The 12,507-nt window shown below is 41.5% G+C and overlaps 1 long non-coding RNA gene across 3 annotated transcripts in view; it reads right to left on the reverse strand.

Annotated features, from left to right (window-relative positions):
* Positions 1-2,961: 2,961 nt before the first annotated feature.
* LOC120096678 (uncharacterized) overlaps positions 2,962-12,507 on the reverse strand; it is a 37,794-nt gene continuing 28,248 nt past the window's right edge. For 2 of the 3 annotated variants that reach the window (XR_010057600.1, XR_005493437.2), the window contains exons 2-3: positions 8,105-8,270; positions 2,962-4,465 (exon numbers count right to left, since the gene is read on the reverse strand). This is a non-coding gene — a long non-coding RNA (uncharacterized LOC120096678). Of the gene's footprint in view, positions 4,466-8,104; positions 8,271-9,768 lie in introns of all 3 variants that reach the window. The other variant, XR_010057601.1, reaches the window with a different exon arrangement.

The following is a 12,507-nucleotide window of genomic DNA, read 5'->3' on the forward strand; positions in this document are numbered from 1 at the left end:
GCATATATTTAAATATTCTTGGCAGTATCTCATTGTTGTTTTAACTTAATATATTACTATTTCATGCTTATCTGTTATTTGGGTTTGTTATTGTTGCTGTTTACAAAGTCCTGTTTCTGTCCAATGCATATTATGTGATAGAAATGTTGTCCTTGCTTTCTTTATAAGAGTAATTTACATATTTATACGGTATACACAAACCAAAGAGTAAGAATACTTAGCTAGTTATTTGTATGAAGTCATATGTAAAAGCATATGAAGTCGCTTTATGCTTTAATATCAAATTATTCAAACTTCCCTTGACTGAGACTCTAATTTACATAAGACCTATCCCCCCTTTTTTATTCACATGCTACTCACTGCCCCCTTTCCCTTTCACCTTCCCCTTGCCCCCTTCCTTTCTCCTCTGAGAGCGTAGGGCCCTTGGGTCTCCCCCAACCCCTGCCCATCGAATCTCTGCAGAGGTAGTACAACCTCTAGAACTGAGGCCAGACAAGTTCGGCTAGAAGAACATATACCACAGACAGGTAAGAGCATGGGATAACCCACGCTCCAGTTGTTCAGGACCCACACAAAGATCAAGTTGCACATCTGCTGCATATGTTCAAGGAGGCCTAAGTCCATCCTATGTATGATCTTAGGCTGGTGATTCAATCTCTGAGAGCCTCAAGGGTCCAGGTTGGTTGACTCTGTTGGACTTCCTGTGGAGTTTCTATCCCCTTCAGGGAAGCAATCCTTCCTCCTAGTCTTCCTTAAGAGTTCCCAAGCTCCATCCACTGTTTGGTTGTGGGTGTCTATACTCTGAGTCAGCTGCTGGATGGATCCTCTCAGAGAACAGCCATGCTAGACTCCTGTCTGCAAGCACAACAGAGTATCATTAATAGTGTCATGGATTGGTGTTTGCCCATGGAATGGGTCGCTGGTTGGGCTGTAGTTGGTTGCCCATTCCCTCTGTCTCTACTCCATCCCCTTCCCTGTATTTCTTATTAGGCAGGATAAATATTGGGTTGAAAGTTTTATGGGTGGTTTGATGTTTCTTTGCTCCACTAAGGTGCCTGCCTAGCTACAGGAGGTGGCTTCTTCAGGTTCTATATCCCCCCAATGCTGTGAGCCACAACTAAGGTAACCTCCATTGATTCTCGGGTGCCTCCCTTATTGGAGGTCTCTACCACATCCTGCAGATCCCCCCACCTCCCCACCCCCATTAGTTGTAGATTTATATCCATTCTCATGGCCATCTGGCCATCGCTCCTGTCCTTCCCCACATCTGATCCTAACACTGCCCAGATCCCCCTCTCCATCCCCTCACCCACCCAGGTCCCTCCCTCCATCTGCCTCTTATGTCCCCTTCTAAGTGAGATTTAAAATTATGCACTTGTGCCTTCCCTCTTGGGTCTGTGGAGTATAGCATGGGTACTTTGTATGTTATGGCTAATGTCCACTTATAAATGAGCACATACCATGCATGTCCTTTTGGGACTGGGTTACCTCACTCAAGATGATAGTCTCAAGTTCCATCCATTGGCTTGCAAAATTAATAGTATCTTTGTTTTTGATAGCTGAATGGTACTCTACCGTGAGGATGCACCACATTCTCGTTATCTTCAATTGAGGGACATCTAGGTTGTTTCCAGTTTCTGGCTTTTACGAATAAAGCTGCTATGAGCATCGTTGAGCACATGTCTTTGTGAGATGGTGGCGCATACGGATCTTCACCAACCCTACATCTGACAGGGCTAATATCCAAAATCTCTAAAGAACTCAAAAAGTTGGATGCCTATGACCCAAACAGTCCGATTAAAAATGGTGAACAGCACCAAAGAGAATTCTCAACAAAGGAATCTCAAATGGCCAAGAGGCACTAAAAAAAATGTTCAAAGTCATTACTCATCAGGGAAATACAAATCAAAACAACTCTGAGATCTATGTTACATTGGTCAGAATGGCTGACATCAAAAACTCAAGTGATAGCACATGCTGTCGAGGATGTGGAGTAACGGGAACAATGCTACACTGCTGGTGGGAGTGTAAGCTTCTACATCCCCTTTGGAAATCACTTTGGCAGTTTCTCAGAATACTGGGAATAGTTCTACCTCAAGATCCCCCTCTCTATCCCCTCTCCCACCCAGGTCCCTCCCTCCATCTGCCTCCTAGGTCAATTTTACTCCCCCTTCTAAGTGAGATTTAACATTATGCACTTGTGCCTTCCCTCTTGTTTAGCTTCCTTGGGTCTGTGGAGTATAGCATGGGTATGCCTAGCTATAACACTCCTAGGCATATACTCAAAAGATGCTCACCATCCCCCCCAAAAAAGACCTATCCTTTTAAGGAATGTTTCTAGGTGTTTTGTTAATGAATTCTGAGTTATGTACCCATCATCACCATTTATTCAGAATATTGTATTAGTAGCCAAAGAAATCCCATTCCCATTAATAATTACTCAATTTGTAGCCACCTTCCACCCACAAGTGACATCCACTAACTTCCTTCTGTTTCTGCAAATCTGCCTTTGGGAGATTTCTTACACAACTGCATTGTTTACCGTATGAGCTCTTTGTCACTGAGCATAATGGTTCCAAAACTTCCGTCCATGTTGTAGCACAAAGCAGTATTATGTTCCTTTTTATGGTTATGTAGTATTTCCTCGTGTGGGTGTACTATTTCTTGTTTATCTATTCATAGAAATTGTGATCTCTTCCACATTTGGACTACTCTGAGTAATGCCGCTCTAGACGTGCATGTACTTGTTTGGGGATGGACATGTGTTTTCAATTCTCTTGGCTCTGTGCCTAAAAGTGGAATTGCTAGGTCATATGGAAACTCTATGTTTAATGTTTTGAGGGAGTGCCAGACTATTTCCAAACAGCTGTTGCATTAGCTTTTCCTGGGAAGATGCGAGCAAACGCTTACTCAGCCCAGACAGGACTCCAACAATAGAGTAAAGAAACGATTCCACCCAAGTCTTGGTGAATTAATGACTTTAATTGTGATTACTTACGTAAGCAGGGGTGAGGAGGTACCTACAGAAACACGGACAAATCAAAAGCAGCTATACAACCCAAGAGAAGTCCCTGTCCCCACAGCCAGCCACTGTGACTACTTTTATGTCATCCTGAAGGGGAGCTCTTTACCCCACTACTGTATGTTATTGAGCCCAGTCTTTTGAGGACTTCAATTAGGGATTCACAGCTGCTGAGTGTTCAAGAAGGCAACAGTCATGTCATGCTGGAGGAGACACACCAGAGCAACAGCTGAACCATTTGGCATCCGCACCAGCCATGAATGACGATTCTAATTTTGACATGTCCTCTTCACCATTCCAACCGACCCTCTTCTCTAATCAAAGCCATTCTAGTGGCTATGAAATGATGTGCTGTGTTAAGGTGGCTTTGATTTTCATTCATTCAGCACTGCCGACCATATATCTTCACGAGCCTAGTGGCCAGATGTATGTCTTTGTGACTTAATATTCATTGTATTTAATTTCATTATCTGTGTTATTGTGCGAGCGCTCACCACGAATGCTAGTGCATCATTAGATACGGTTTCAAGTCATCTTCATCTTTTTAATGCTACTGTGCTTTGATAAAGCAATTGTCAGAGTCTAATCGATCTTGCTTTCCATTCACGTTCATGCTTTGGATGCTATAGTTGAAGAACCATTGCCTAATTCAAGATGATAAGTTTATACCGTTTTTTCTTCTTCTCGATATTCTATAGTGTAGCCTGTGGGAGGAAGCAGATACTGCGCTGCCCATGAATGAAAATGTCAGGATGAAACCTAAGGTTTTTCAGGCTAGCCTAAAACTACATAAACATGAAAGTACTAGACTTTCAGCACATACATGAGCCTGCTCCACAGAGATTAGTTCTTACTTGCTATAAGGTGGGTGAGCAGCTCCTCTACTCTGCGTGACGTAACACAATTGTCCTTTCCCTAGTGATCTTTTGATTCCTTAAAGACTTCCTCAGCATCCTGGCCATACCATTTCCTGGAAAGGGTTGAAGTTTTGTCTGTCTCCTTTACTGTTTTGTTCCATCTCGAGTTTTGTATTCGTGTAAAGTGGGGGTCTCATTTTCTGTCTTTCCTTTGACGACCCTTTGGCACAGTGGTGTTTGACAAGATTTTCCACCCTACTAAGCCACGCTATGCCATGTCTTCTACCATAAGTCTCCAAATGGGTTTCATGATGTTCCTGGAATCTCTAGTTCATCCTGCTACTCCCTCTAACGTTTGCACTTACATACAAAGTCACTGAGTCTTCATTTCTTCTCACATGTGGCTTTTCTTTCCTGTGATGTCAGAGGGCTCTCCTGCCATGTTGCTACTCCTTCTCACTCCAGTTACTCATAGTATCCATTTCGGGAGCTGTGGGTCTGCTTGTTCTATCTGCTGGGTCCTGCATGTGGGGGCCTCTCTTCATATTCTGATATGATCCTTATGGAAACTTCTTTCTGGGGGAACCTAGGAATAGGAAAATGAATTAAGAGAGATTTCATTTGGTAATTTCTTTTAGGGGAAATTTGAAGTTTCCTCATCATGGCAACAAACACTCTGGGTGGTCCTTTCCTGGCCATGATGTTTTGAGTTCACTTAAACAAATTATCCCCATGTTCACTTGTATCCCAAGCATATACCAGCATCCGTCCAACTTCCCTGGACTAATTGGACCTTTTCTAATCCTCCTGTGCTAGACAAGGCTTTTATGAAGACTTCTACTACTAGTATTTTTAAGTGCAAACTTAGTGTAGATTATAGAGCTAAATTTAAATTAACACAGCGAATGCTTGCACAAACTGAGGGTAAAGGGACACTACATCTGGACACATTTCTTCATAATAGAGCTATAATGTCTCTCTGTACTTTCACATTTGATGAGAAGGCTAATAGCTACATGGTAGGTCTTCCTAAAATAATGGGATACGGAATGATGTCATCTCCTTTTACTTACAGAAATAATGCCCATCCTTCCATCACCTGGCTTGGAAAGAACTTCATACTGCAGGGCAGACTCTGTCCTAACTGATTACCCTCGATGAGCAGAGGTCTTTCCACTTATATCAACTTATTTGAACCTAGACCACAGATTGTGGAATTGGTGGAGTAAATCTTATCTTTGAACATTACAAATAATATCTGTCTTCCAAGGACATTTCTAATCTATTCTTTGTATGTAGTTTTATGTATCTTCAAAATTAGACTTACAGTTGGGTTTTTAGAGGCAACTATAATAGTTTTGATCATTCACAGGTTGTGTAATATCTCTAAGTTTGTACATTAAAACATTCCTGGGGTATTTTGCTTTTTTGTTTTTTTTTTTTTTTTTTGTTTTTTTGGGTTTTTTTTGAAGCAGGATTTAGTCATCATGAGTACTGAGTAGAAACCCCCCTTTTTAATGATGCAGATGACATAATGTATCCATGGAATTTGTAACAAGCAGAGTGGTTCCCAAAAGGTACACATCTCAAAGAAATACCACTAATAAAGCTATATGTTGTGAGTTTTTAGAAAGGACAATTTTAGCCCCTACTTTATGAGAGGTCTATATCCTGCTTAGTATGCCTTTCAAAGCAAGAATACTTAACATGAACCTCTAGTAACAACCAATAGGTTGGCTTTTCAAATGCAGTTTAATTTCTCCTTAAAAGCAATTCCAAATAAAAGAATTAAACCACATTACACAGGAACCATAAGATGCATGAAGTCTTTCAGAGACTCAGAAAAGTTGGCTAAATAACACTAGGAAAGAGAAATACTTTTTCCAATTTTCTTTTGTTATGACTTCTGTATAGTAATTATTACTAATTAATGGAAACTAATCATTTGTCTTTCTGCTTTTAAAAAACTAATCTATTCAAATGTCTGTTAAAATGTGCTTAATCAAGTACAAATCTTTATCACATTTTCATAGAAACACACAGATAGGTAGCAACCTAATGGGCAATAAGAAACATTTACTCAAGCTATTAGATTCTTTAGGAGAGAGAAATATGGATCTAATTTGAGGTTATACTTTTAAGAATTCTTATCTGTATCTCTCTAGTGGGCTGTTATTTCTACACAACTGTGACTATTAAATAGAGAACTTTGCCATTTTATGTTCTTGTAAGTTGGGACCAAAAATATGTTTGGGAGTTTCTGACATTATAATTACCTTAGCACAATCAAACTGTTAGAAGTTTGACAGTTCTTCATCCAATATGCATTTTTTAAAATTTTATAGTCATATGGGAAATAAAGCTAAGCCACCCTATGAGTGAGCCCTGGACTAGAGGATGTAGGACCAGGAATCGTGCAGATGTGGAAACCTGGCCCAGTGCTCATGCTATGGTCGATGAGAAACACCTGTGACTCCAATACCAAATTCAGAGTTCAGAGTGCAAAGACAAACTGAGAACATGAGATATCTACAACAGGGTGAATTTATTAATTCAATAAATTAATAAAGCATTATACAGAGTCTAGAATTTGCTTAGTGTGTTTAGCCTATATAAGATCAAACATGAAAAGCAGGGGGGAGAAATAAATGCTTAAAGATGCACAAAAATTATATATTAGATGATATGAAGATAAAAGGAATCTCAAGAATGGAAACAAATGAGCAAGAAAAAATACAGGGATAGAAGTGTGTGTGTGTGTGTGTGTGTGTGTGTGTGTGTGTGTGTGTGTGTGGTTTAAAAGGAGTATTAGATCCTTTTAAATCACATCAAATAACAAAAGTAATAATTTTCATAAAAATTTGCTGATGAGAGGGTAAGTCCTATAGGGAAGGAAGAAAATAATGTAAGAAGGCAAAAAATTAAGACAACATAAATTTAGAACTAGGAGAGGTCCCAAAGTTCTGATCCCAAACCCCTTCAGACAGGAAGACAACATCCAGACTCGAGTTCCCAGCCTCAGGTGACACAGAGACAGATTTCAGGCTGGATCCCAGAATATGGGCTTCCAAGTGGCCTCTGGCTGCTCACTTGTAGCTCCTGCTCTCTCAGAAAATGACAAGAAGGAAGCGAAAGCCACAAAGAAGATTGAGCTTGAGAAGAGACGAAGTCATGAATAGAGGTCGTTGCTACAAACCATTGCCACTGAGGCCCAGATTCCAGGCTCCCAGGGACACTGAAGGGCCATCCCTTTGACTTCCACTTGCCACAGAAGGCTGCTTGAGGACCTATGTAGATCAGAGCTTTACTTGACCACAGCTATATACAGACCTTTTGCTTATTTTTCAAACCACATAATTTTTTCCCTCCGGAAGCACTAAACTATCATTTGAGAATGTCTATGGCATATCCAGCCTTTTGCAAAGTCTCCCCAGAGTCAAAACTCCAAACTCCCCAGCCTTTTCCCCTTCTCCATCTCAGGAGTGTGAAATCTTATTTTCCACTTCTCTGCTCAGATTTAAGAAGTCACCTCCTGTCTAACCTTTTCCTATGAAAGCTGAAAGCATCAGGCTGTCATCTGACCACCCTAGTGCCATTGGCTTCTCCAGTCTCCCCACCAGGACCCCTGGGCAGAGGGATTCTGTGCCCTCTGGTAACAGCGATCCTTTGCCCTGTGTGTTCCATAAAGCTCCACTTTACACTGCGGTGCCTTAGAAAGTCTACAAAAGAACCTTCCACCAGCACGCGAAACCTTGCCACAACATGTCGGCAACTGACCTCTCATCCTCTAACCGAGAGAGACATTTAGACAGAATTTAATTATCGTAGAACTATCAAAGACTGATTAAATGAATGTATGGTGACGCTGGGGTTTTGTTGATGGTGTTGTTTTACGACTCTCTGAGAAAATATGCTCAGTTAAAACACTATGGCTCTCAATTAGGCAGCTGGGTGACATATAAATATATATTTATGTTTGATGCCTAAGTGGCCATTGGCTTTCCTACTGTTTTACTTAGCTAACAAAACAACTCTATCAAAGTAAGTATTATTCCAAAACCCAACTTCCTGTGCAGAATGCTCCCACATGCCCTATCCGTCTGGCTCTCTGATGAACTACATCGTTTCTTATAAACTGTCCATGGCCCATAAATTTTCAAACATAAAGGCTATTACTGAGCTCTGCAAATCTGCTGAGAATTTGGGCCTTTCAACTCTGTCTTACCTGGCTGGAAATGAGAGCGTGAAGAAGTGTCACCTCCGGGCTCTCCCTCTGTCCTCCCGATCACTGTCCATTCAGTGAGAATCAGGTAACACGTACAAGTCTGGAACAAGAGTTCGCTCCGACAAACTCTTTAGCATCAAATTAGCATTTTTTTTTCTTGCAAGTGCTACAAGGAAGAGTAGAAAAAGAAGAGCCTTGGGCAGTTTTGTAATTAATCTAGGCAATGTAACTTAGAAAATCCAGAAGACTAAAAGGAGGAAGAAAGGAAAAAGGGAAGGGTGGGAGTTATCTTTTCACCTTTATTTTTATTTTATACGTATGAGTGTTTTGTCTGGTGGTTATGACTGGTGTCCGTGAGGGCCACAAGAGTGTCAGATATCTGGGGACTGAAGTTACAGATGTTGTGACTTGCCATGTGGGTGCTGGGAATGAAACTCTGGTCCTCCTGGAGAGTAACCAGCAATCTTAAAACTTCCCAGTAAAAGTCTTCTTTTTAAACACTAGCAGCCAAATTATTTGTGACAGTGGCAGAATGAGAATCAAGAGAGCACATCTTAGCATCAGTCTATAGTATGTTACCCGGGATGGAGTACTCTGAAAGTAGCAGTTGTAGCCTGTGCCTACAAGTGCCTTGCAGTTTACGGTCATCTCCTAGACACAAAGTGATGTTTGAGTACCAAAATTTCAGAATAAAGAATGGGAACCTGACACATCCGTGTCTCTGAGCTTTCTTGTTGGTTTATCACTAATTCCAAATCACCAATTTGATGATCGCAACAATAATGACAGACAGTATTAACAGTCAGCTAACACTGTCAGTGGTATCAATCGGCAATCGGCATTTGCTTCAGGCAACGTCAAATACAACTGGATGTTTTTCAGCATCAAGCCAGTTAAACTTATGAACAGTAGACAGTATAGCTTCATGAGAAAATTGCTATATTTTTAGGATTTTTTTTTCCAAGCAAACATGGAAGGCTACTAGAGAGAAAGCCAGAGAAAGTTCGCGTGTTGGGGGGATTGGTTCTATTTGCTTTGCCAGTGCTTTCTTGTGTGGGGGTATCTTCTCTCCTCAGCAGCCTCTGATCTGTCTTTCCTTCTCTCCTCAGCAGCCTCTGGTCTCTTTCCACCTTCATGTTTCCATTCACATCTTATTGAGTAAGCACTGGGATGTTCTTGCTATGGTTCGCATTGTTGACAGAGAAACACAATGTTCTGTTGAAGAATTCTTCAGGCAACATAAGGAAATTGTGAATGGTCTGTGTGTTTAGAATTGATTGGGCTACCATATTCTAGATAAGACGAGCTTAATCACATTAAAACTGTTTAAATTTTCTCTCCTGAGTAGTTTCAAACCAAATGTGAAATCTTCATCAAGCACACTAACCTCATCTAGTTTAAAGACCTGGGATAAAAGGGAACCTCAGTAACTGGGTGATGTAAAATGTGTCTTTCACCAAGCCCCATTGCTGGTGCATGTAGGATATGAAGGCAGTTTCACGTTTTATTTCTTGAAAAATATTATTTGGTGTACTATGTGCACAGTCCACAATGACTAGGAATCAGAGCTTGTATATTGTAATTTTTCCTGCTGTCTATACAGAAGATTTGCACCAAAAACCCTTTTCAGTGGAAATAATCAAAGTTAAAATATGGTTCGTTACCATGGCATTTAACTGAAGCCCTTGATGACACAATCCTTAGAAGACCAAGGATGATGTAAGAAGAATACGGGAAGTTCGCTGTCTGCCCAGATAGTTGATAACTCAAAGTGCTGAGTGCTGTGTCGGATGGGTTCATTTTCTCTCACAAGTTTTCTTTAAAGAAGATCATAAAACCTCACTGGGAACATTTGACCGAGGAGTAATAGGTAACCATGTGGCAGACACTCACAGCACAACGGAATGTCACTGCTTCCTGACAGCTGTCGAGACAGATGTGTAGAACTTAAGTTCTATAAAAATATTTTTTCATCTTCTAGAAAAATATCTGGGAAACATTTATTGTGTCAAGCCACTTTTCTACAACTTTACTGTCAACAATTAACGCAATGGATTGAAAAGCCATTGATTAGGCTGAGCTTTCCATAAAAATTTGATCAAATGGAAAGAAAAAAGACTCATGAGCAGTTCCTTTTCTTACTGTTCATTCACAGTCAATGTCACCATTTACATGACTTGTGGAGAAAATGAAAGTACGGTTTCCCACGTTCTTTATCCTCTTGACTTGAATCGGCGTGGCAGGCAACTTGATCTTGCAAAGGAATCATTAACCTTGTTAGCAACAATAACCATGTTAAGTTAGGACGCGTCTAAACAGTTACCTCAGCTTAGCATTTCCTACACCATGACACAGCTGCTTCGCGCCAACGTGGCAACGCTTTTAGTTAAAGCTCAAATGAGTTATGAAGTGACCTTTAATAAACACAATGTCTCCAGTTTCCTACCTGTTGGACACTTGCTGAAACCGGTGCACCACCTTACACACATTGCGGAATGATGTAGTAACTAGCGGTAGGCAAAGTCGGCCTGGCGGCAACTGCTCACATCTGACTTGCTTGTTATAAAGGGCTTTGCGGGTAGAGCACTTAAGTTAATCAGTAACCAAAAATATATGTAAGCCTACTGTACCTAGTTTATTACTGATAAAAGTGTGGAGCTTCTGAATAAATGACCCTGGAAGCAAGCTTCGGTGTCTAGAGCCTCAGTCCCCCACACCGGAGCCTCAGTCCCACACTGGAGCCTCATTCCCACACAGCGTGCAAATCCTACGCAGATATCCCAGTAAAGGCTGGAAACAGTTCACATCTGCCTTGACTTCATATTTCCATTTTCCTACAAGGTTTACTTTGCTGTCACTCAAGATAGAAGAAACCTTTAATATAGCCCACAGCTCTCGTAGGCCTATCTGTAATTTTCAACAGGAAGATTTTGATGTTGCATCCTGTTTAAAATGTTTTACGCACACACACACACGTGTGTGTGTGTGTGTGTGTGTGTGTGTGTGTGTGTGTGTATGTGCCCATGTGTTCAATGATGTGTACAGAAGTCAGACCAGATAGCAAGTGCCTTTGTCTGCTGGGTCATCTTAAGAACCCTAGTGTCCTGTTCCCTCCAGGGCCTGCAATCCTTCCTTCTGGTCTTCTATCAGAGTCCCTGAGCTCCATCCATGGTTTGAATATGGGTGTCTGCATTTGTCTGAGTCAGTTGTTGGGTGGAGCCTCTCAGAGGACAGGCTAAACTCCTGTCTGTAAGCATAGTATCACTAATTGTGTCAGGGATTGGTGTTTGTCTATGGAATGGGTCTAGAGTTGGGCCAGTTATGGATTGGTTATTGAAGACCAGTAGAGTCCACTAACCTGGACCCCTGGGGCTCTCAGAGATGAACCAGCAACCAGAGAACACACACAGGCTGGACCTAGGTTTTTCTGCTCCTAAGTAGTAGACATGCAGCTTGGTCTTCATGTAGGTTCTGAACAACGGGAGCAGGGCCTATCCTGAAAGCTGTTAGGCTCTTTTGGCTGGGCTGCCTTGTCTGGCCTCAGTGAGGGAGAATGCACCTAGTCTAGCAGAGACTTGATGTGCTGGGGTGGGTGATACCCAAGGGGCCCCCACCCACTCAGAAGAGAAGGGGAGGGAGGGGAGGGGGAAGAATTGTGGGAGAGGGGCAGTGAGCAGGATGTAAAGTGAATATGTAAAAAAATTAATTAATTTTTTTTTAAAAAGGCACTCTAATGTCACAGTCTTACCTGGTAAATCTTGACAGAAAAAAAAATTAATGAAAGAAACACAATTAAAGTCAAATTCAAGGTGATGATCCACCTTTCCTTTTTTAAATCCATCTGAACATTTTAGTAAATTAATACAAAGTATCAAGTGGTTTTCCTTTAAAGGCAGAGCCTGCCTACAAGGTGTGAGAGTTTTAGAACTCTGTAGGCCTCAGTCCCCAGTTTTTAAAATGAACAGACTGCATCCATTTAGGATTGCTTGTTTGTACACGTGTCCAGGCCTGACCACTCAGGACTGGACATCACAGGCAGGAGCTGGTCCCTGGACAAAGCTAATTCTGGCTTTCTCAGAAGCCACTGACGGCCTGTACCTCTCCATCTGTGGGTAGGACTGTGAAAACTTTACCCTGTCTACACTGGCCTGTCAACTGCTATAGTTACCCTGCAGGTCTGGTTCAGGCAACCACGTAGTTGAGATCTGGTGGGTACAGCTTTCCTGTCATGCTTAGGGGACACTATATAGCAACCGGAGCTTTGGTTCGCTGACCCTTAAGCTTTTCCACCCTTTCATTCGCAATTTCCCTAAGCCTTAGATTTATGGACTGCACTGAAGATGTATCAGCTAGAGGTAGACATCCCACAGTTCCCCATTGTCTGCATTTCCACCAGGTATAGA

This window comes from Rattus norvegicus, chromosome 14 (genome assembly GCF_036323735.1).
Source record: "Rattus norvegicus strain BN/NHsdMcwi chromosome 14, GRCr8, whole genome shotgun sequence".
NCBI lineage: Eukaryota > Metazoa > Chordata > Mammalia > Rodentia > Muridae > Rattus > Rattus norvegicus.